Source organism: Anomalospiza imberbis, chromosome 4, assembly GCF_031753505.1.
Source record: "Anomalospiza imberbis isolate Cuckoo-Finch-1a 21T00152 chromosome 4, ASM3175350v1, whole genome shotgun sequence".
Taxonomy (NCBI): Eukaryota; Metazoa; Chordata; class Aves; order Passeriformes; family Viduidae; genus Anomalospiza; species Anomalospiza imberbis.
This window is the reverse complement of record NC_089684.1, coordinates 6,920,815-6,945,455: the sequence shown is the minus strand read 5'-3', so window position 1 is coordinate 6,945,455 and position 24,641 is coordinate 6,920,815. Positions and strand designations below refer to the sequence as shown.

At 38.7% G+C, this 24,641-nt stretch overlaps 1 protein-coding gene across 4 annotated transcripts in view; it reads left to right on the top strand.

The window, feature by feature from the left end:
* Positions 1–24,641, top strand: part of TENM3 (teneurin transmembrane protein 3) — a 469,046-nt gene that overhangs the window by 44,542 nt on the left and 399,863 nt on the right. For 2 of the 4 annotated variants that reach the window (XM_068187010.1, XM_068187009.1), the window contains exon 1: positions 15,376–15,571. The exons of 1 other annotated variant lie outside the window; for it this stretch is intronic. The gene's annotated coding sequence lies outside the window, so the exon portion shown is untranslated. Of the gene's footprint in view, positions 1–14,923; positions 14,948–15,375; positions 15,572–24,641 lie in introns of those variants that run through there. One more of the 4 variants, XM_068187012.1, reaches the window with a different exon arrangement.

Here is a 24,641-nt window from a genome sequence, read left to right as displayed (position 1 = left end):
CATTTAAATAAAATATTCTAGTGGATAGAAACACTTCAAGTGCTCAGTACTCAGTACAAATCACAGTAAAATACAAATACCAGTAAAATATTTAACATTTCATTATAAAATGGTAATATATACTGTAAAAATACACAAGCATGTGTTATTAATGCATTGATGGAAAGGCATTCAGCTGTAACTGACATTTCTATACAATGGCAACAAAGAAAGGTGACTAATTCCTTCCCATAAACTTAGGAAAAATGTTTTGAAGTAGAAAAAATAGTTAATGGACCTATGGCAAAGCAAAATTAAAAACTGGTTCTTTCTACAGCATAACTTTTGGATAGGTTTTTATTAAGTATTTTTTAATGCTGCTGCTAGTACAAGTGAAGTAACTAGTAACTGGTACAAAGTGAAATTAGTAAAGCCATGTTATTTTGTTCTAACCTAAGTGTTTGAAATTCTCAAGTAACTTATATTAGTTTTCTCTTAAGCTGAATTGGTTCATTCATTTACTTATTCTAGATTTTTTTTTCCTGTTTAGGAAGGGTTTCTTTTGGTTTTTTGTTTGTTTGTTTGTTTTTAGGGGTTTTTTGGTAACAAATATTAAATATTAAGATTCATGCTTGTTATTCTGATATCTATTTGTTTTACTATAAGCTATAGCACAAATAATGTGAAAATTCAGACATAAGTGGGAGGAGGCCAAATTTAAGCAGTGTTCAATATGGTGTGAAAATCAGCCAGCGTGTTGGTTATGACAAGGAATGTTTCCTCTAATTTCATCAATGATTGTGCTCAGACTCACAAGTCAGCACAGATAATCAAAGTTCATAATAAGACTTCTATTTCTCTTCCTTGACAAGCACAGGGTGAAGCAACAATCTGGCCAAACAAAACTAGGAAGGAGGATCAGGAGAATAGAAAGCAGAGAGAAGGGTATAGCATTTTGAACACTAGCATTTTGAACATGTGGTTAGATACATTGTTTTCAGGATTGTAAGCACTGCTGATGCTTCTCCTCTTGTTCATTCAGGTCTGCCTCTAGACATTTTCATACTGATACAGAATATATATTATTCTATTTTTTATTTCCTATCACTTGTAGAAACATAGCAAGGAGTATTGTATCTCATATAATATACAGTATATTCTACATATAATATACAGTATATTCTACAGTTTATTCTAGAAACATAGCTAGGAGTATTGTATCTCATATAATATACAGTATATTCTATTCTACAGTATTTTCATACTGATACAGAATATATATTATTCTATTTTTTATTTTCTATCACTTGTAGAAACATAGCTAGGAGTATTGTATCTCATATAATATACAGTATATTCTACTGAAAGTTTGTGTCAGAATGGTGAGAGATTAGACATAAAATATTCAAAAGAATAACTTATTTTATCCTTTGTTGATCTAAGTTACAAAGTATCTTTTAGAAAATGTGTAAGATGCACCAAAGTATGTAGTCTCAAATCTATCAACTCAGTACAAAATGTTTGGCACAGCTGAATGAGAAAATAGCCTAAAAAGGTTTAAAACCAAATGGTTTTTAATACAACACTTAAAAAATTGTACTGTTTCCCTAAAATGTTTCTTTTCCTTTTCTTGAGAATTACATTTAAAAACTAAACCTACATTCTACTAGCCACCTCCTCCCATTTGGCAACATTCAGAGTTAGTGCACAAGAGAAATATTTTAAGTCACTTCTGTGCAGTTAAGTGAAGGCTAAAATGGTCCAAGAAAATCTTCCACTCATTTTCTGATTATTTTTAATTAAATGGGTTAGAATGATGCCACAAGGGCTACTCAAAGAGCCAAGGTTAAATTGAATCACTTCACTGATACTGGTACACTGTAGAAACTTCTTTTAATGCGAACCTTACCAGCTGACAACCAGCAGCAGTGAAGAGGTACAGTGGAGCTAAGGACTGGATTATATCCCCCTGCTGGGAAGGAAATGTCTTCTTTGGAAGGTGAGGTTTCTGAAGATACTGTCTGAACTAAGTATGTCTTATTTAAAAATGGAAAAAAATTCATCTCAGACATTCTGTCTAGTTTCTGAAAGGACACTTGATGATGAGCAGTGGAATTTAAAATAAAGAGAGATTTTTTTTTTCAACTGTAGTCTGTCTGCTGGTGCCAGCACAGTCATATTTTAGTGAGCCAATGCCCACATATCTCCTGTGGTCAATTAAAGTGTGAGACTGAAGAGAAAGTGTTGCAAGTATGAGAGAGCATTAAGAAGAATTTGCGGTGGACAAAGCTGTGGAAAAATGTCCAGAGCTTAAGTGAGGTGGATTTGTGTCTGATGTGTGAACTGGAGGAGATGTACTTGGGGAGATGCAGTGAATGTCCTCAGGGAAGCTGACTGAGTGATCACTGATTTAGTCTGATGTCCAAACAGAAAAAATAAAGAGAGAACAGTACTGTTTCAAGTAGAACTGACACGGAATAATGGAGAGGTTTAAAGTTATCAGGGAAAGAGAGTGTGAATCAGTTTGCTAATGCAAACTTTTTTTACCCAAGTCAAAAATGAAAAGTCATCATTCAATTTGGTTGTTTAACTTTGGGTTAGCATTTTACTTTCAGATTTGTTTCCTTTTTTTTTTCCCCTAAGAATGGTATTTCAAACTGAAATTTGGTATTTATTTTATTGTAACATATTCCCAAGCTAAGCATTTAAAAGAAACTGACAGCTGAGACTGAGTAGAAAGAGAATAGATTGCTCTTTTCATTAGTCTACCATCATATAAATTTCTTTGTTGATAAAGATTTGTTGACCAAAGGCTAACATTTCTTAGTACTTGCTGTGAGAGCTAATGTTTATCCATCAAATAAGTTTTTCATTTTTAGGGTTTTTTGCTCATAAGTTATAAGCATACAATAAATAAATTTTAAAATTTGCAAAACTACATTCTACAAGTAAGAAACAGCAAACTGTGGGTGCCTGTGAAATATTATTGAAATATTATTTCTGTGGTGGTGTTACATGATTTAATTAAACAATTGTCTTATGCACAGAGTGACTCTGCTACAGAAATGAAGCATCATGTGCCAAATGGGTTTTCCTTAGAATCTTTTCTCCTTAAGTTGAAAAGTATTACTGTATGTTTGTTATGGATTGCAAGGCAAAAGGTGATTTCCTGATTAGGGAACATAACATGTCACCTGAAGAACACAGTAATCAGTTTGCATCTGCTAAAGGTTTTCCTGTGGTTAGGGGTGAGTAGCTCAAGCCCACTGTTCCCAGGTGGTTCTACTGGGCTAGGTATTTTCTAGAAGCATTGCCAATGCCGTGCAGCACACTGCTTTCTGTCTCAGGCCTACTTGTGCATTTCAAATTAGGCACAGAAAATTTCTATGCTATTCAAACAATTCTAGAGTTTCAATTCTGGATTTTAGTATTTTTCTATGAAAAATACTAAAATATCATGTCCACAGTAGCACAGAACTGCCTGTGACAGAACTGATAACGTTTCCATAGATTTACAGAATGCCCTGAGTTGGAAGGGACCTCTCAGGGGTCTGGAGATCGAGGTGACTCCGAGAATGCAGAAGTCATTGCTTCCCAGCCAGCGCAGCCAAAGAAGAAGTCGGAATGCGTAGGGTCGGCTTCTCAAGGTTGTTTATTTTCTCTTATCTATAACGTGCTTTCTCAAGAAGCTGTGGTCTGTCTAGCAAGTCAGTCTGTGACAGACTCCCACCCCCTTGGGGAGGTGTTCCCATTTTATACTAAAAACTGTGTACTATGTCTACAATAACGTGCCAATATCTATCATTTATGTTGGACAGTGTCTCTCCACCATAAACCAATAGAAAAGTGTCACCATCACACCAAGACATGGAGGGCAAGAAGAAGGAGAAGAAGGTTAGGACATGCCCAGATCTCTCCATCTTGTCCCCTTGAACCCCTTCTTTTAAAACCCTAAAATTCTACTTTTTCACCCTGTGTTAATTCAACTACCACACTACTCAAACCCTTGTGGCTTGTAATTCCTCATACAAAGTTGGCAGTTTTTCCACGGCTAAAATCGAAGCTGCAGGTGTTTTTGACTTCATGCCAAGGTCTCCAAGCCCCCTGCCAGGGTCTCGAGACAGCCAGGGAAGCCAGAGGGATGTCCTGGGTTCCCACAGGGACCCACAAGGATCATCGAAGTCCAACTCCTTTTTATTCAGTGCATAATTCTGGTGGCATGTAGTAAAGAAGATCTGGCAAAATCTATTGATTGCAGGGGATAAAACTAAATAGTTTTATCCTCTAAATAAGACTGGCCTCTACAAAAGCCAAGTATTTGATCATTAGAGTATCCTTATATCTAAAAGCAGGATACAGAGTTACAGTTACATAGGCAGCCTTGATTATTAATGTCATTGGTTGATTATTGATGGCTATAGAAATCTCATTGCATATCATATTTTAGGGTGTATTAAGTATATGTGTCAAAATAGCTTAGAATTTACATGAGGATTAACACATCCCAGATGCACTTCCTGAAGCCAAAGTAGTCCTTACACATACAGAAAGCAGAAAAAATGAGGAATATTATCAGCAGAGACATGGAACCTATTATCAAATTACCAAAGGAAGTGGTGTGTGAATTTGATTATTGGCAGTGTTGTTACTTATTTGTATTGCTATGGCTTCGATGAGCACTCAGACTGTGAGAGCTCTCCGACATGCTGCATTAGATGTAGCATAAATGGAAAAAGACTTTTCCTGCTTCCAGGGAACTTTACTATCTAAGCATTAAACAAAAGCAACAAGGCAGTGCAGCTAATGGCAGCACAAGGAGTACTGGTCAGCACAATGGCAAATACTGTCCAAGCTTTTTGAACTGGGAAAGAAAATCTCTAAGAACAATTTCTCCCAAGTATGAGAGGAATCATGGAAAAAAAAAAGCAGAGAGATGCATTTCAAATCTTAGGAGTTGGCAACAGCTACTGATATCATATGCCAGGTTGACATGGGTGTTGAGCTCTTGTCAGGAAGAAAGCGGTGACTGGCAGGATGGAAAAGGGCAATTGGAGGATTCTTAAAATGAAGATGAGTAGCTTAATTTTGGTACTAGAGAAGAGGCTGCCAGAGGAAGAAAATGCCACAGGTACATATTTCAGGTACGAAATGGCCAAAGTGGCAGACTGTACAAATACAGCCTTTGCAGCTATACTTGAGAAAGTCATAAGCCACATAAAAACTGAATCAATATGTGTTTTTATCTATTTTTTAAATATCCATGATATAATAATTTCTGATAGATACTACATGTTTATTGTTCTGAGATTATTTTGAGAACTATTTATTTTATAATGGAAAAATATAAATGCAGAGCTCTAATGTTGTCAGCACATGAGCTATAGATTTCTTCTGCTGCTTCTTTATCATTTTCCATTTCTTTATGACTGGTGTAAAAAAAGAAAAGCTGTATTTTTATAATGTGCATATGCAAAGGGTTTCACTAGTTTTCTACAAGTACTGAATATTTAAGAAAGAGGAACTATAGCTGTGTGCTTTAGAAAGCTTCCAAGAAGATTTATGTTGTGAAATGAACCTACTTAGAACTATTTCCTTTTCCACTTTGCCTTGTTGCAAGTCCTGTTCACAGAATGGTGGTACAGCTTTTCACTAAGTTGGTAAATGTTAGAATTGGCATTAGTGCCGAACTGGGATATAGGTTTGCTAAGATTCAACCCTTTTGTCTGAATTCAGGGACTTGATGGGAAATCATCAACACATCATAGGTGTTCAGTGGTCTAATGACAATTTTGGCTTTTAAAAGATCCTGCCATTTCATCTTCTATTGAAAGCTTTGATGAATGCACTATTGTGGTTGTGCTCTTGATCCAATATAATTCAGGAGAAGTAATGTAGAATCAGACATGCTCTGTGCAATTACACTGCCATGAAATCAGCAGCACAAATATTGCACTGCTATCATAGGAGCTGAGAGCTGAAAATATGAAGCTAGAGAAAACTTCTTATGTGTTTTCTGTTGTCATCCTCCATTCTACTTAATTCCTCTATATTTAAATTCTGGAAAAAGGGGAACTCATACATACATACATTTCTTTCAAAATAAAGAACTTATACATCTAGAAGTTGTGGGTGTTTCAACATCACCTCAACTAATATAGGTTGTGTTTAACAGACAACTGGAAGAAAACACACAGAAGGTTGAAAGCATATGATGGGAGGGACTACAGAAGTCAAAATTTGTATCAGACTCAAAACTGTATCAACTGTTGGTGGTTCTGCAATGCTGAGGTGAAATATGTAAAAGACTACAGAGACCCACTCAAACTGTGGTATTTGTGCATATGGAAGTCATGTTCTGAATCTGAGATGAATATCTTGGAACCCAGATTTACATCACTTTAAGTGGCTGTAGTCAATTCTCTTCTGAACTGCTGTTTGAGATCAGAACTATATTGCAGATGATTTTTGTTTAATTTTTATTTTTTTTAAATTTTTGTATTACTGAAGACATTTATAGTGTCCATATTTAGTTTCTAGTGTTTTAAGAATTCTATATATTCAATTCCATTTATTTCAGTTTTTAAAACAAACAAGCAAAACAAGACTTTATTTTTAATGTGTTGTGAACTTCTCTCAAGCCATAAGAATAAACATAGCTGAACAAAAAAGATTTGGAAATCCAGAATGAGGATAATCTGTGCATCCTGATATACAGTAAATTTTTAAAAATTGAGTTCTGGTCTAGCAAAGTTGTTACAAGGGCATCAATATTAGCGTCTGTGCCAAAGTTTTTGATTGTAGTCTGTATTTATCAATGCTTTTCTGTGTCACTTCCTTGGTTTTCCTAAATGGAAATGTCTCTTGAAAGGACTGGCTTTCTGCATTGTATTTTTTTAGCTTTTTTAAAAGGTAAGGCTGGTAGACTATGGCGCAGTTAACGTGCCATATAAACAGAACCCTTGGTTATAGCCATAATATCGCTGGTCTGGCAACAGAGGTAAGGACTGAAACATGATCTCTGCCTAGTAAATTAGGAGGTACCATACTCTACCATCGTCACACTTGGTACCTGGACAGAGGTGTGGTTCTAGAGCTGACCTACCCTTTATCTGTGCCCTTGCTCCACAAAGTTGTCGGTAAGAAGGAGCCATGAAGCCTGGGGGAAGGGCAGCTTACATCTTGCTTTCTGACTAGCACTCCTCCTTTTCCTAAGTTCCTCCATCATCAGATTCCCCTGCTTTTCACAAATGGAAGACCCCATAGTTGCTAACAGCCTGTGGGGCACTACAGGTGATTATACCAACGTAGTAGCATAATACCATATCAACACTGGAAGTCAGCATTTTCAGCCCATTCTCTTTTTCTTTCCCACAAGAATCTTGTTTTGAATGCCTAGGGGTACAAGCCATTTCAACCACACAAATAATTTAAAAAAAAAAAAAATCTTTCAATAAGAGGTTACATTCCATTGCCATGGAAACATATAATAAAACCTACAATGTTCAGATAGGAAATAATGCTGATGAACACACACCCAAACCCAAGTGTACTTGCATACATTAATCATTAATAATAACAATAATAATAATAATAATAATAATAATTAATAATAATAATAATAATAATAATAATAAATTTATATTGCCATAAGTTAGATGTTCTGAGAATATATGAAAAGTGATTATGTAAAAAAAGAAAACCACAAGTATTTTCTTTGATTAGCTCATATGGTTGGAAAAAGGACACAAACTTTCAGATACATAAATTCTGCACCAGAATCCTCCATAAATTATGATAGGAAAGTGTTTCCATTAAAAAGTAAGATAACATTTGGCAGGGAAAAGTTTGTATTTTTTAATTTTATAAAGAAGCACTGAAACATCCAAAGATTTTGTGAAATCAAGGAGGGGGAAAGGCTTCTGTCTTGAAGCTGAAAAGACCCAGAAAGTTGTGAACTGGTATTTTTTTATAATATAAAGTTCCATAGGGTCTGTGTGTACATAGAGAGGTTGTAGCCCCATGGTAAATGTGTGATGTGCCTGTGTAAGGCTCAATAATCCAGCTCTTCTGAGGCAACTCCTGTGATTCCAAACCTCTGAGCCACTTCAAAGAACTCCTGTTTTAAAAAGTATCAAAGACATGCTGGGGGGAAAAAAAAAATTATCCTCTCAATAGAGGACAGTACATGTCCAGTGGTCCCAAAGAAAAGTAGCTGGCATTGTATGGAATAGGCAATATTTAGGCCACAACAAGTACTCAGTTTAGTATTTGCAGTCCCGTGACATTCCAAGGCCTTTGTACTATTAGAAAAAGAAAAGGAGAATTCCCTCCCAGATACAAATCAGTGTTTATTTCTGGTGCTGAGCATAAACACTGCTATTCAAGAAACAAGAAAACCTCTTCCCAACAACCTATAAAACACAAGACTCCAACACAAAAGTATCTTTACTCTTTCAAACAAGTATTAGAAAACAAAAACAAAATTAAAAATAACATATTATTTTTAGGTTTGAGGGTTTCTTTTTATTGTGGAAGAAATATGCATGAGCCCTGTACAAGCAGACAAATACCAAGAATAGTTTCACAAGCAGAATACATGTAATAGTCCAAATACGATAGATGTTGTAACAGCACTTACTTGGAGCGATCTGCCCCACCTCCATCATGACTTTAATGTTTTGTGTACATCAATAAAACCAATGAGCCATAGTATTGTGTGCTTTCCTTTCTGGAAGACAAGGCACCAGCATGAGTTTTTAATATATGTACATGTTTTTTATAAACAACACATACATTAGTGAAGATATTTCAGGATCTTGTGGTGCAGCCTTTCTGAACTAGGGCAAAATTATTAGACTTAGAATTTCCATTTGTAGGAAAGTCCTGTAAACACCTTCAGCTACTATTTATTTGTAGGCTGCTACAATTATGCCATATATGATTTGATTATTAGGGTTAGCAGGACCATGGCTAATGGAATCAGTATCGTGGCTACAGCAAGCTCTGTGAATTCTCCCTGCCAGTTTTCTGCATTACTACACTTGTGTCACTCACATGGCACAGGAGTACACTAACAATTAATTGTAAACCAGAGGGAAACTTTTAATGGACCTCTTCTTGAGATCTCATGTTAAAAAAAGAAAAGTTCCCATGAGTGAAGTATAAGTTAGCTTTTCCAGGGGGGAAAAAAGGAATGAATTACATTTCTCTTCTTGTCCTTTAAATGAATAGCATAGTTTGGGTGAAATTATCAGGCAATTGCATGCCTTTTATGCAGATAATGCTATTTGATGAAAGCGGTGTTTTGATCTGCTGAGGATAATGCAGATCCAGGGTTGGATTCATTGGTAAGAGTAAAGCTGTCTTCTGTGATAACTTCATCTCAGCATGAGGTCAGACGGGGAAAACTGGGATGGGGGATTAAAAAATGACACAGTCGGAGCAGTATTCAGTTCCCTGCTGTGCTCCTGGCTGCACACTATAGCTTATGTTTCTGATCTGTTATGGTATTGTCTGCTTTTCTCTCCCAGAGCAGAAAGAGATTGCTTAAAACTTTTCTTTTTTCAGCTAGAGGGATTAGTTCAGTGCAGCTTTTTTAATTAAAGAAACTGTATCTTTTTCAATGTAATTTAAGGCTGTACAAGAAGGCCATCAGCATTCATAACTTAGTACTGTTACCTGCAACAAAGCCTAGCCATTCATTTTACATTAGAAGAAGAAATCACTGTTAAGATTTTTGAGGGTTAAAATATGATGATTGGCCCTGCGATTGAAAGAATCACAGTTACCCATTGTCTCCTAAGAGTTTTCTGTGAAAGAACTTCAGTTTTCCTCTTATTTATCTAGGCTTTCCTAATTAAATATCTGTGACATCAGAATGGTGGTTAAAAATATTCTGATGTGTGGAAATAGAGCTGAGAATATTTTTTTCACAAAAAAAAAATGCAAAAATATTCCCAAATATTAAAAGGCATTTACAGAAAATGACTCTGTAACATCAGCCACGTCTGTATCAGAACAATATTTCCACTCAACAGATTTTCTAAATATGTAACTACTGCCTTTATTAATAATCATGTGCAAATAGCTGACACATGTTCATGATACCTAAAATGATCAGTTAGTATGTATGGCTGTAGATGTAGATGTGTGTTTATGCGTATGTGTGTGTGTGTATATGTCTGTATTCATATAGACACACATAGATTTATATATTGATAGATACACACACAGTTACATATATTTTTCAGCTCAGAGAGTTGAATTTACAGCACAATTTAAACAAGGTTTATAGCTAAAACCTTCAAATGTTTCAAATAAGGCCCATATGGTGATCACTTTACAAAGCATACAGGGACTGTGCTTAGGTTGCAACATACACATTTCCAACTAAATTCCATGCCAGATCAATTAGAAACAGTTCTCCTGAGGAGACAGGAACAAACACAGATTGTTACCACTCCACTGCCTGAACTCTTGTCTTCCAGGAATGAAAGCAGTCATCTTGAATACAACCTATTTTACTACTAACAGCCTAAGATTTTTTTTATTTTTTTTTTTAACTAGTAGTATTTTAATAAAATCTCCGTTTCGGCACATTAGAGCAATTAACATCCAAATTATCACAATAAAATAGCAGGTTGCTATTAGAGCTTTTGGTTAGAGAGGTATTTTTCCCAGACTGCATTTGTTAGTGATGTCTTCTGCTAGAAGGAGTACATGGCACAGGAGGAGAAGAAGAAAAGGAAAGAACCAGACAACAGAAAAGCACTTTTGGTTTATTTCTTCCTCGTGCAATTTGGTTTATTTCTTCCTTTTCTTTAAATCATCTTTTCTATACATTTCCTAAATCTGAACAATTTTCAGGTGGAATTTCTTTTTTCTTTTTTAAATACATCTTTTAGCTAGAAAGCTAGAAGGGAAAACAAAAATGTTTATTATGACTGTGAAGCTTAGGTAAAACAAGGCCTCTTTCTTCTTGTAAATATCATAAATTCTGCATGTGACAATTATATAAACTTCTGTATGTTCATATAAAGTCTGTATGTTGACTTCTGAATTGCTATAAATATTTTGCATTCCTCCTGTTAAAGGAAAATACGGATAGTTAGCCCCAGCTATAGTTACTGGGAAAGTGTTATACCAGCAAACACAAATCTTACATTTTTCATGGCCTTGTGTACTAACTCACACAATGATGGCAATAACGGTGCTTTGGGATGGCTCCTACTTATGAATACAAGGTGATTAAAATGATTATGTGCTTCGGTTTAGGGCCATAAGTTTAGCTCAGGCAGTAGTTCCTAATGCGGTGTTAACGCTATATGAAAGGCATTTTTGTATTCCAAATCGTATGCAAACTCCTTCAGGTTCTTTTCTGAGGACCCAATGAAGAGGGTCAGCAGTTTCGTGCAGCTGAAGTGCATCATTTTCACCAGAGGTCAGATTCCCATATAGCTTTGTTTTATGCAGTGGAACACAAACTAATGTAGTGGAAAAGCATGACCCCCATTTAAAGGTTGATTTGTATGATAATCAGTACATTTAGTGGCTTCAAAATGAACGTGTGTAAGGCCCTATCTTGCTTTAATTAAGGTAATTAAGACATATTTCCCTCTGCAGACAGCTATTTAATTTTATGGCTTTGTCAGTGATCAGATTAGAATATTTGTTTTACAATTTTACCGCAACTTGATACTCGGGGAAAAAGTGCTCGGTCTGCTGCTGGCGGTGAGACGGGCGAGACAGCGCAGCCCTTCCCGCGGAGCGAGCGAGCCCACGCAGCTCCGCGCGTCCGCAGCCGCTCCAGCCCGTCCCTCTGCGCCCCCGCGCACTGGGGCGCACTCCTGACGCCGGGGCTGCACGGGCGGCCCCTTCTTCCCAAAGTTTCCCCGTTCCCACAGAGGAGGGGCGCGGCTCTCTCCGGGGCTTAGGGCAGAGCGTGGTCACGGCGGATTTGTCACCTTCTGACCCGGCCCCGCTACGGTCCGCGCTCGGCGCGGCGCGGGGGCCGCCCGGGCTCAGCCGTCCCGCCCGGGCAGGCGGGGAGGGAAGCGAGGAGGCTCCGCCGACAGCTCGAAAGCGGCCGCTCGAGCGGCTCCGAACTCGGTCCGTTCGCGGGGCTTGCTCAGGAGCAGGAGCGGCGGAGCTGGCCGCGCGAACTAATGGGGACAGTTGTTTCCATGTGATGACCAACCAGCAAGACTGAGTCGAAATGAGGACTTTTTTTTTTTTTTTTTTTTTTTTGGAGTTGTGATTATGAAGATTATGAAGTATCCTGACACAGGGCAGTGCTGCTAGTTGTTTCCGTTACGTAGAGGCAATCCCTACCTATCTGCATTAAAGCGCATCTTGACTCTTACCCCCAAGGAAAATGGATGGTTAGAAACAATTTCTTCCTCCATGAGCTGTAGATCCAGGACCGTTGACAATGCACAGATCTTGAGATCTGTTTTTTTCAGACGTGCGAATATCCTAAAGACCATGGAGTCCTGGAACCAGAAAATGCTGGAAAACCTGGCAAAGCCCGAGTTACCGTTCAAGTACGGAAGGACACGTTAGGAACAGTTTAGGGAGTTTGCAAAGAACGTGACAGTGTCTTGAATGTGTATCGTCTTTTGGAGTTACCGGTAGATTAGTGCAGGAGCCGGCATGTCTCGCATCAGAGGACGTCCTGCTCTTTCCTCTCAGTAGCACCTACCGTCCAAAAAGATTTGCGGATAGTCCCATCTGAAAAGAAAAAAAATAAATAAATCCCTAAGTCGATGAGGAATGCATACCCTTTTGTTCTTTCTGTATTGAAGTAGTGAGCTTCCTAGAAATCCAAAAAATCCAAATGAGTAAAGAATGGCTGCCGTGTGATTTTAGAGAGTTTAGTCACATTTAATAGTTGACATTTGAAAGATAGTTTCCTACAAAGCTCTAACTCAGATGTCCCTGCACACTTTTCAAATTAACTTAAACTCTGAAGGCTGAAATTAAATTATATTTTGGTAAGCCTGGTAATTCTGCTTCAGTGATGTCCAAGTTAAGAGTGCCAAAATAACTTGCTCTGAACTTCAAATGTGTATCAATAAGTAGTTAACTTTTGTTGTCTATCCAGCAGGCTTTGCACAAGGAAGGCATGATGTTTTCTTTCCATTTATAATTTATAATTTCTATACTGTATCTTAACTCAGTGTATTTGAGGGCAGTAAAAAGTTCAAAATAGTACTAGATTAAAAGATTTAGCAAAGGTATTGCAAATGGATGAAGTAGTAGTGCAAAATACAGTGCTTTAAATTTGCATTTGCAAAACATAACTTTAAATATTGTGTTAGTACTGTAAGCCAAAAGAAAAAAATTGTAAGTAAAACCCTAAGTCTACAAGATTAGCTTGTAGTTTAGCAGAAATGATATTTTGTATAATATGCAACAACAATTACAGCATTTGGCGTAAGTTTGGGTTTGATTGTTCCTGTGTACCTAGCTATAGGCATTTTGTAACAATTAATTTGTGCAATTCACATTTTCACACTTCGAGTGCTTTCTTGTAAAGACTAAAGTCTTTGTAGGATATTTTATTTGGAAGACAAGGTCAGGATGATTCCAGTTCTACCTGTATTGTCTGTGCATTTACCTGCACAGAACTCTCTCTCTCGAGGTCTCTGTGGCTCCTACTTTTTGAAATGAAATGCCGCCACTTCAGAGCCACCCACAAAGTCAGTAGAGAGTATTCATTTAAATCCATTGGTTTAGTTGTTGTATCTTTAAAATACTTTTGCAAACCTCTATTTAAAAGTAGTTACTTTTATTACAACTTTTCTGGGGATGAAGACACGTCATTGCCATTAAAAAAATATTTTTTTTTCTCTTCCTTTCAGTATGCTCAATATTATTTTAAGTCAACACATTGACTGTTGACTTTAAAAGGCTTGAAACATTTGTGGTTTTCTATTGCACTTGCTGTATAACGGTGCTGTGCGATGCTGGCTCTGTGTGTCTGGTACCTGCTGTAATTCCCACATGCTGACCTCAGCACTGTCGAATCAGTTTATATACCCAGGCACCTTGTCTCTCGGGTCGAGCCCAGCAAAGTACAAATGCAAAGAAAAACCCAGGAGTAAAACACGGGCATGTGAGAGAAAACTGCTGGACTGATCATAGACAGCTCCCTCGCAATGCCCGTTGGTTACATCTGCAGTAACGTTTCCATGATTAGGAGGTATTTCCAGGAGGACAGAGGAATATAGGGATTTTCCTTGGGAGCCTTTAAGATAACGAAGTCGTGCATCTTTCATTACAGAGTCAGAGATGTGGTGGATAAAGTTAGTAAAATCAAAGTACTGCAGCTGGTAGCCAGCTAAACGTTCAAAGCTGCTCATCTGTCTAACTTCTCCGGGTGTTTCGCGTCTCGTGTGTGAAACGCCTTTGAGTTTACAAGGGAAGGATAAAGGCGTAAAAAGAGAGCGGTCCTAGATAGGTACGTAGGTAAGATCTCAGTGTGCGAAAAGTTACAGCTACTACTTTGAGCCGAGAGGTTGCTGAGGAGTCAGGGAGAAAAATAAGCAGAAGCGCATTTGTGCACCACGGAGAAATGGCTTTAAAAGCAGATGTTTAAGCTGTAATCAGGTCACCCGGCTCCCGCCCAACTCCGAAAATTGCCGGGGTGCGGCGGAAAGGCCGGGCGGGGGGGCCGCGGGTACCCGTGCGAGGGGCGGGCTGCCGGGCCGGGGAGCGCCGCCGGCACCCTCCGGCCTTGCCGGGCGGCCCCGCCGCGCCGCGCCGCGCCCGGGCTGCCGGCAGCGCCAAAGAGCCTCGGCGGGCTCTGCGTGGCCGGCCGCGGTGCGGTGCTGCGAGGGAGCTGCGGATTATTTCCCCAAATTCTTTCCCGCCCCATATAAAAACAAATAGGTTCCCGCGGAAAGCAAAATGCAGCAGAGGGATGCTTCATGCCCCGCCGGGTGGAGGGAACGCGCAGCGGAGCCGTGTAAGTTCATTAGTGTTTGCAATCAGGAGCAAGCAGACACCCTCATCAGGGCAGACAGCGGCCAAGAGCCATTCATCAGCCTGAAGTGCCGCTCGCGGATGACCCCTAAATCACCGCCGGCGTCGTGGATGCGCTGATTAGACTCAGCGTGGGAGCCGCGCCACGGCACTCCATGCGAGCGGCGGGGGCAGCAGGCTGAGTGTCCCCAGCCCGGTGGGTCGTGTCCCGGCCCGGGGTGGCGCAGGGAAGTACCGGGCTCCTCGGCCGGGTCCCCCGCGTTACGGCGAAAGTCGGTGCTGGCGGCGGCGGCTCCTCCCCGCGCTCCTCCCCCCCGGCACGTCGCTGTGCGCGCACCTTCGCCCTCCCCTCCCGCAAGAAGAGGGGCCAAACTCCCTGCCCGCCCGGCGGGGGAGGAGGCGGGGAAAGTGAGCTCCGCGGGACGCGTAAGCTCCCGCGGCGCGGGCAGCAACTCGTGGCCCTCCCCCCGCCCGGCCCCCGGCCCTCCCCTCGCTCCCGCCCGCCCTCCGCTCCCGCCCGCCCGGCCTGACAAAGTGCCGGCGTGCGCCGCTCTCCCCCGCGCTGCTGCCGGGGCGCGGAGGCGGCGAGGCTCGCGGCGTGCCCGCGGTAAGTGGCGCGCTGCGCTCCGCGGCTGTCCGGCCGGCAGCGGGGAGCCGGAGCCGCTGCCCTCCGCCTGGACGAGAGCGGGCGAACAGGCTGGGGGCCGGTGCGCGGGGGCCGGTGGAGGTTTTTGCGGCCCTCCGTCCCTCCCTTCCCCACCTCTCCCACGGTGGCACCGTTGGCGGCGGGACTTTCGCCGGGCGGTGGGCGGGAGTCGCGGGGCGCACCGGGACGCGCGGCTGCGGCCGAAGCGCGGCCCCAGGTAGGGCTACGCGGGCGCGGTGGGGCAGGAGGATGGGGCCGGGGACGCAACTTAATATGGAAACTCCGCGGTGCCGGGCGGAAAACTGAGCGGGGGGGATGGGAGGGGTCCGCGTCTGGCGGCAGCGCTGCGCGGCCTCGGCGGCCTCGGAGCGGGGTCTGGGGCTGCTGGTGTGCGCGCTCCCGGGGGACTGAGCGCGCTCCCGGCGGCGGTAGGACTGGGCACCGCAGCAGTTTCGGCGCTTTCTCAAGTGGGCATCCTCACTTCTGGAAAATAAACGGAAGTGTCCGCACTCCTGTCCGGTGAGCGTAGGGGCGCGGGCGGAGGCGCGAAAGCTCCTGCCAGCAAGTTTATGGTGGGTTTGGAACTTGGCGTTTGTTACCTCGGGTGTGCGGGCGCGGGGCGCTCCCGCCGGGTCCGGCGTCCTCGGGCAGCGCGTTTGTCAAGCGGCGGCGGGCGGTGACAGGCTGCCGGGTGGTCTGTGCTCCAGAGCTGCTACCGGGGCTCTACCTGCTCTCCTGCTGAAGGACGGGGTTTCTGAGGCTCGTATCTGTAATGGCCTAGTCAGTAAACTGCAGTGAAAATCGTGTTACTGTGCAGCGAAAACACATGGCGACCAAAGAAATGGTGTCACTGTGGTTTGGGGAGAGAAAGGGGTGGTCTCCCCCGCGAAGTTCCAAACATTGCTGCTGTCTGGTGGGATTTTTCTTCACGTGTATGTAGGAAGCAGATCCACTGTTCTGTGGACCTCACAGTTTTATGTTATAAAGTTGCTTTTAAGCAAAGTAATGTAAAAAGAGAATATAGCCAAACTCCCATCTTGATGTGATCACAGACTGTTAAAAGTTTTTTAATAGGAGCAGTTTCCATAAGGTATCATGTAGATGTAGCCTTCTTTAAATATTTAGATTTAAAATATTTTTATAAGAAAACTTTGGCAGTTTTACTTTTCTACTTTCTAAATATCATGTGTCTCTTAAGCTAAGTCTTAGTTCAATGATTGTTTGGTTTCATTTGACTGTTACCCCTTCATTGTATATATACTTCCTCAGGCAAGGTATTTTGCTTCATACCACTGAGGAGTTGTAGCGATATTCTGCGGCTGTGTGGATCCTAAAATTCTGTCTAGTAAAGAATAAATTGAAGTATAAATGTTGTTTGTCTATGGTCTTACAGAAAAGTTAATTGTAAAACACTTGAAGACACTCTCTGAAAAATACCACTGCTCTTCCCTTCTAAAATAATCCATGTGCTATTCAGAATTATTATTGCATTCACATCTAGGAGAAGAGTTTAATATTGTATGCAGGGAAAATTTTTCATAAAATGTACTTTTATATAATATAAGAATAGTTTTGAAGAAGGGCCCCTATGTAAGTATGAATATGCATGAAAATTGTATCACTTAAATTTTGGAAAAATGTAGCAGGTTGAGAAAAATATTACCTTACAATTCTGAAGCTTTGCTACTGTGAACTTGCTGGGTTATTTTCAATGATCTAGTAAATTAGGGGAGGAAAAAAAGCCAACAGTCCAGAAATATTAGATGCGTACATCTGATTAAAAATGGAAAGGGGTTCAGTGAACACTGAGATAAAAATGCTGTTTGGTATAAGAAATACCTGACCCAGCTGAGATTCTTTTGTTTAATATGTTTTGAGGAAAAACAATCCAAAGTAACATTCATAATCCAGTTAGCAGGTTAAGACTGGTACTTCAGTCAAATCTCTTAGAGCTGGGAGTAATTATTCTCTGTTTAAATGAAAAAAGAGAAGAAAAGGATATATTAATAGAAACTAGATTTAAAGTTACAAATGAGCACACACACAATGGCTGCTGTAATAAACATCTGTTTTATAGCAGCCCCCTAAAATATTAGAAAATTAAATAATAACCTGGAAGTATTTTTTGTCATCTCCTAGCCCAAACAATTAACAGATTATAGTCTTGGCTCAGTAAGATAGTCAGAACCTATACCTTCAGTTAAAATCAGTGAGCATTGTGCAGACTGATACCCCTGTAGATTGATGCAAAAACTCCCACTAACTTGCTTCAGTTTTGGATTAGGCCCAATAAAAGCTGAGAGTGCCCAGCAACTCGGAGGATCAGGTGCTGTTTGTGAAGGGGCATTGTGCTTTACAGACATAAAAGACCAGAGATGCTAAGGCTTCAGGTCAGAACTGCTCTTATATTTATAGTGATACTGTACTTAATGCTCTGTTTCTATTTTTGAAAACTCATCTCTCTGTCAGTGTGCAAGAGAAACTATAAGATTCTTATAGAGCAAAATTATTATAGAGAAATATTAATTTTTTTTTTCAAAATGTTGCACTTGTGTAATATTTAGAGGCTGATTTCAACTATACTGATACTACATACTAGAGATTGTTAATAAGATTAATATATCTATATAATATTTTATTTTAAGAACAACTTTACTGTAGAAAATTAATTCTATTAAATGAATACATTGTTAGGTTTACTGTTTTAGTGATATGTAGTGATAATGTGACTATCACCTGCAAGTCTGTGCAGCATCAAGTGCGAAAAATATTACCAGAAATAAATTTAGAGTGTTTATTAGAAATCCTTGGTTTGATTAAATAATTTTTTTTACCCCAGGCTAACTAGTTAAGTAAGTCCTTTCAGGATACCTGCATGCAATTCTTCTTGGACTGAAGAGTGTCTTAAAATGAATGCTTTATCTTTCTAACAGAGTAGTATTATTTGCAGAGTTTTAGCATGTAGGAAACATTTCAGGGACTCAGAGTTAGGGTTGGGGTTCACACTGTCAGATGAACAATTAAAAGAAAGCCCTAAACATTTAATTTTTTGGAGGTAACAGAGGCTTTAAAGAAGTTACCATTGTAAAAAGTGCCGCTTTAACAGCCTTTCCTTAGCTCTAAAACTGATTAATTGCTGTGTCTTATAAAACCTGATTTATTTCATACTTTTTTCATACCAAGCATTACCATTATGAAGCTCTCCTTATAAGTGAGATTAATGTTTCTGAGCAAAGAAGTGGTTTGGAGGGCTGCATTCATTTTGAGTGCTATTCTAATCCATTTTAGATACAGCATTTCACAATGTATCAGTCTGCATGCGAACCTGCCTTATTATGTGGAATTAACTTGTTAGTGATTGATAGGAAGCCTGCTCCATCTCCAGAGGTGATTTGTTAGGAAACAAGTGTTACAGGTTCCAGGAGTTTGAGTACAGGGTCAGGCGACTCTGGTGCCCACTCTGTGGCCTGACTGAAGCTCAAGAGAGAAGTTAGAACTAAATGCTGTGCTGGTTTTTTTTTGGTTTTTTTTGTTTGTTTTTTTTTTTTTTTCCAAGCTAAAAAACCCAACGAACCCCAAAAATCCTAAAACCAAAACTTATGTTGAATGATGTTCCTTACTGTGCTATTGGGCTCCACAGACAGTCTGAAGTGACAGGTACGAGGCACAGACAGGGTCTTTGTTCATCGCTACGTGCTTTTACAGTGCATGTCTCCTGGATTATTTGGAGGAATAGCTTTAGCATTTGAAATCAAAACTCAGAAGGCTACTTTCCGATGGCAAGGTGCACACCTGATGGATATTGCTTGCATAGTTATTGAAATACATGCCAATGCTATTTTGTCTCTTTTAAAAGTAGCAAGGATTATACTTGTTTCAATAGCTAGCGAAACATTTGCACATTCTGTCTGTGCACCTTTTGGTCCCAGCTTCACCACTGTTTAATTCTTAACCACTAGGCTATGGTCACACGCTTCTGCTGAGTGTGATGCATAAACATTTAAAGTCCAGGAAAAAGAAATGCTTCCTCAGTATTGAGAAAAAAAAATGTTTAAAAAGGCCAAATTAAAAAAAAAACATATATGAGAAACCTCTGAAAATTGTAAACAATTCTAGGAAGATATAGGTGTATGCATCTGTTATGAGGATAGTAATTTAAATCTAAATTATAGCTATTTGTGTTTCTTGCAAGATGTACTAATTGCATTCAGTAAATTTTTAAAGTTTGCATATTGGACTAATTACATTAGTCTTTTAGTTCAAGTGTAAATGTAGTTCATGTACACAGAACTGTTAGTTCATGTAAACAGTAACAGAATGTTGCAACTGAAGCATTGCATAGAAGTATTTCTGGTCTTATGCAGATCAGAAGTAATAAAATTACAACATGTTTATGAATACCAGGCTCTAAGTGCTCCTCACCTTTTAGTTCATTCTGGCTTTATGGAATAAACATTATTTGTACAGATTCATTTTAATATTGCAACTGAAATAGCTGCTACTGAACAAATATGAAGGGAATAGTATCTTAAGCATAGTAAAATGGAGAGTACAACACTAATTGCATCTCTGATTGCTTTCTTAGATGCAAGTCTGTCTGCATGTTCCATACTTTAAACTTATGGGCAATTTACTCTTGTTTTAAAATACATTTTATGCAAAGCTGATACTTGGATGACACAAGGTTGAAAAGTAGATTCCGTCTGGAACTGTTTTGTGCTGATATATGCTGTGAGTCTTGCAAAGAAGTGGATGTGCTTTTATAATTTAGACTGAAATTCAACATATAAGTTCAAACCTAGATGACCTAATTATTTTGAATTTTGCAACTTAAGTCTGTTAGAGATTGAGGTTGTTGATACTTGGTGTGTATGTTTGTGTCTACAAAGACAGTTAATTGCAAACATTGGTGCCTAGATGTATTGAAAGCAAAACAGTAAACTAGAAACTGCAAAGTGCTGTACTGAATTCAGCACTGATTAACATACTCTGCAAATCCACTGAAATCAGCAAATTACCTGGATTGTCATGTACTCGTGAGCCAGGAAGCTGTAGTAGAACTTTGTGTTAAAATATCTTAATAACTGAAATGTGTGTTAAAAGTTATAGTAACTTTGCTTCAGTTTTACATTAGGATTTCATGAATGCAAATTCAATCTTCGTGTATAAAGGAAAACATTTCAACTTGAGAAAAGATGTTTTAAATTATTTTTGGTTACTTTCCTGACTTTTATATTTTTATCACACTGCTAGTAAACCTCTAACACGAACTAGCTATGGATTATAATTATGTGATAATAGATTCTCTATGCCTCTTTTTCTATTCTCCCCAACATACCTCCATTCCATCCCCGGCAAAATGATGGAAGGATTGCAGAAATTTTTACTGCAAAGCAGGTTTCCCAACTTGCTTTACTCTTTCCAGTAATTTATTTTGAAAGAATCTTTTTATAATGATGGTCTAAAATCTGTATTCTATAAATCTTTAAATTTCATGAGTTAAGATCTACATGTGTCTTTTGCATCTGAATTACAGAAGTGTAAAATTGCAGCTTGCAAAAATCATAAGATATTATGACTTCAATTTTTCCTGTAACAGAAAAACATTCAGAAAAGCATCAGTTATTATTGTAAAAGCTGTCTTGGTGTGGAACTTAGAATGTGTTGTGTTGAAATCAGTTGTGCTGGTGGTGTTATTTTTCAACATTGTATTGAATTTCTAATAGTATTCTTGACAGTGGTTAAGCCAACGTACAAAGGAACTAATGCGTCTTATTTCCTTATTCGAGTCTTGACAATTTTTAGGGTCTTAAGAAAACTGTCAAGGGTAAAATTGGTAAAATACAGATTTAAAACATTTTTCTTGGCAGGAATTGAATAGAAAGTTGCGTGTGAGAATTTTTAGAGGAGGGGGAAAGAAATTAATCACCTCCATGATTTATGATAATACAGCAATAGATTCCTAAATCATAGAAGTCCTTGATACACTTTGACTGTTTCATGGAGGGGGGTGACTATGTAGTGGTTGAAGAAATCATCATTGCTAATAAGTGTTACTTTAGATTAGCAAATGAAAGACTGCATAGTCCTTCAAAGGCCTCATCCATTCTCATTATAATCCTTTGAACATTTGTCTGACCTTTCTAAAGAAATTCTACAGAAACTTTATGCTTAGGGTTCCACATAAATAAACTGACCAGCACTTGTCTCAAGAAGTTTGTAATCTAATGACAGGAGCAATAATACATCTTTTAAACAAAAATATATCAAATGTTCCTTGCCACAGCAAATTGTTAATTTATTTTAAAATATCACATTGTAATACTTGAGACTAATGAGTGTAAATCAGCTTTTTAAAAGTAAATAATATCACAGTTCTCTAACAAAAATCTAAGACCAAATTGTATTGCTATTATTTTTCCTCTCAGCTTTGTTTGTTTTATACCTATAGAAAGCTGGGGTAGGTGGAGTAGTTTTGTTTTCAAGGCTGAGTGTGTGAAGGTTTGTGCAGCTAGGACATGCCCAGCTAGTGCAAACCATCATAGCTCTACTCACCTCAGGGAGGACATTGCCATTTACCTTCTGGGTCACAGCACGTAGGGCTATGCTCATGAAACACTTGCAATTTATATTTCACTTTAACTCTTACTTTTTTTTTTTAATAAGCAGTTTACTTCTTTCCTTTTGTACAATATATGGCTTATTTGTATAGGCTTTGGTGCCTCTCAAAAGCATCATGCCACAGATGGGTTTTTTCCATTAAAAGAACTAACCTTTTATTCTGTTAGTAAACTTTGCAAAGCAGAAAAGAATTCATTTTATTAAATCAGTTTTTTTTTAAGAATGACATTCTTTATTCATACTACGGAATATATTCAAGTATTTGTCTCCCTACTCCTTTTCAGAGAGATTCTTGATTTCAGTGTCAAAAGGTTGAGTGGCAGCATCTAAACCTATGCAGCTGGAGCTGAGGAAAGATGCTATATTCCAACAAATCAGCTGGTTGAAATCTTGGTTTCAGGTTGGGAGTGTTTGTGTATTTAGCAACCAAGGCAGAGTCACTGGAAGTCTTAACATTGAGGCAGCAGTTACTAAATTACCATTTGTTCACCATTGTTCCCATGCTGGAAGGCAGAATTGTATTTTTAAAGCAATGAAGGAACTGGAGAAATGCTGGACCTCTGCAAATGATTGAGCTTAGTCCAGACAAATAAACAGGTAATTGAGAGTGCTGAGGAGTTCTAGGTTGCATTTGGTATATCAGACTGATAAATGTGAAATCCTCAAATTTGATTTCCCTTCATCCTTGATTAGTTAGAAAATTAAAAATTTAGGCAGAAAAGAGCCCTTTCATATTTCATGGTAAGAAGTATTCTTTTCCATATCTTGCTTTGCTGGTAATATGCAAACATGCACACATGTTTTGGATTGTCTAATCTTTAATATTATTATTTTGGGTTTAGTGTAAATTGATGGTAGATGAATGAAAAGCTTTCCTGGAAGATTTTTTGAAAATATAGATGTGTATCTGCACATGCATGTACTTTGACCATTCAATACTGACTTAGTGAACATACAGTACAAATTTACAGGAGGATTTATCCTTTTTCCCTCATTTGTCTGTCAACTGCTGAAGTCTGTGATTTCAACACAGGCCAGTGTGTTGGGAGGCGTCAAAAAAGCTTATGGTCTGAAGTCCACAGTGACATCTCAGTGAGTGCTGGGAGCAGAAATGCTCATCACCTATCAGGAAGTTTTTCAGTCCTCTGTATATTGGTAGAGTATGAAAAAAGACCCATCGAATAATCCAATCTGTCTAAAGGTATGGTAACTCAGAAATACAACTATGAATGACTGTGCTCTACAGGAAACCTGCAAGTAATAAGTGATTAGAAAAGTTGGGGTTTTATTTTCTTTCTTGAGTGAAGAGTATCTTAGCATGAAAATGAAATATCAGCTCTTACTTAGCATGAAATAGTTACAAGTACATATAAAAATGTTTTAAGTAGCTTAAAAATGCATATCAGCTTTTATTGTTCTTTTGATAATTTCATGTTAATTGTGGAGTGATACAAGGTTAATGATATAAAATGTTAGCACTTCTAATGATATGTTTAAGAACAGTGCAGACATTAAATTCAGTAAACTGAATATGTGGGCCTCATAAATAAGTGCTGAATTATAATACAAAGCACACCATGACCAAATTAATTAGTATGTTTAATCTAGTGAATTCCAGCTAGGCTGCATATAATATGGACATGTATTTAATTTCTAAATTTAATATTAGCTGCATAAGTCAACTCTTACTTAATCAGTGCAGATCAGTAATAGAAATGTAATATATCTGGGGTTTTACATAAGCTTTTCTCTTTAAATAAGATGTTTTAACTTTGTTTGAGATTTTAAATATTGTAATTTTTAAAAAGTATGCGGGTAGGAATGTTTCAGTGTTCTCCCCATAATTTGTCGTCATCAGAAGGTAGAATTCCTGAGGTTCAAAATAAAACGTTCATTCAGTCAAAATGGCGATGCTCATTAAAATTCATTCAAGGATCTAGGGCAGAATATTTTGTATTTGCTTATTTGATACAAAATTTACCGTTGGTTGCTTTGCTGTAATTATTGTTATATCAGATTTTATTTATTTGGGTATAGTTAAAGTGCCAGTAGAATAATCTTGATTTTTTCATTTGAGAGCCTTACTTTTCAAAGAAAGTGCAGAATAAAAGAATATTTAATTTTTTAATAACTTGTGAGTACTTAAGATTTTTCTTCTTGTAAATTACAAGTATAAGATTTTTATCACATGAGCCATAGGTCATACAGATTTTCTTGAACTCATCTTCTGAATTCTTAAATGTGAGTTTAGGATAGAAATAAGAAGTTGGGTGGTATTGAGTCCAGTTTTGAAAACCTATAAATAATCTGATCAGTTGGTAGTTTCAGGGACTTCAATGAGATTGTGCAGTGAATAGGCATTGTCCCTGTGATCAGTGCTCTATAGGCTTAGGCTCATTGCTTTCAGAGG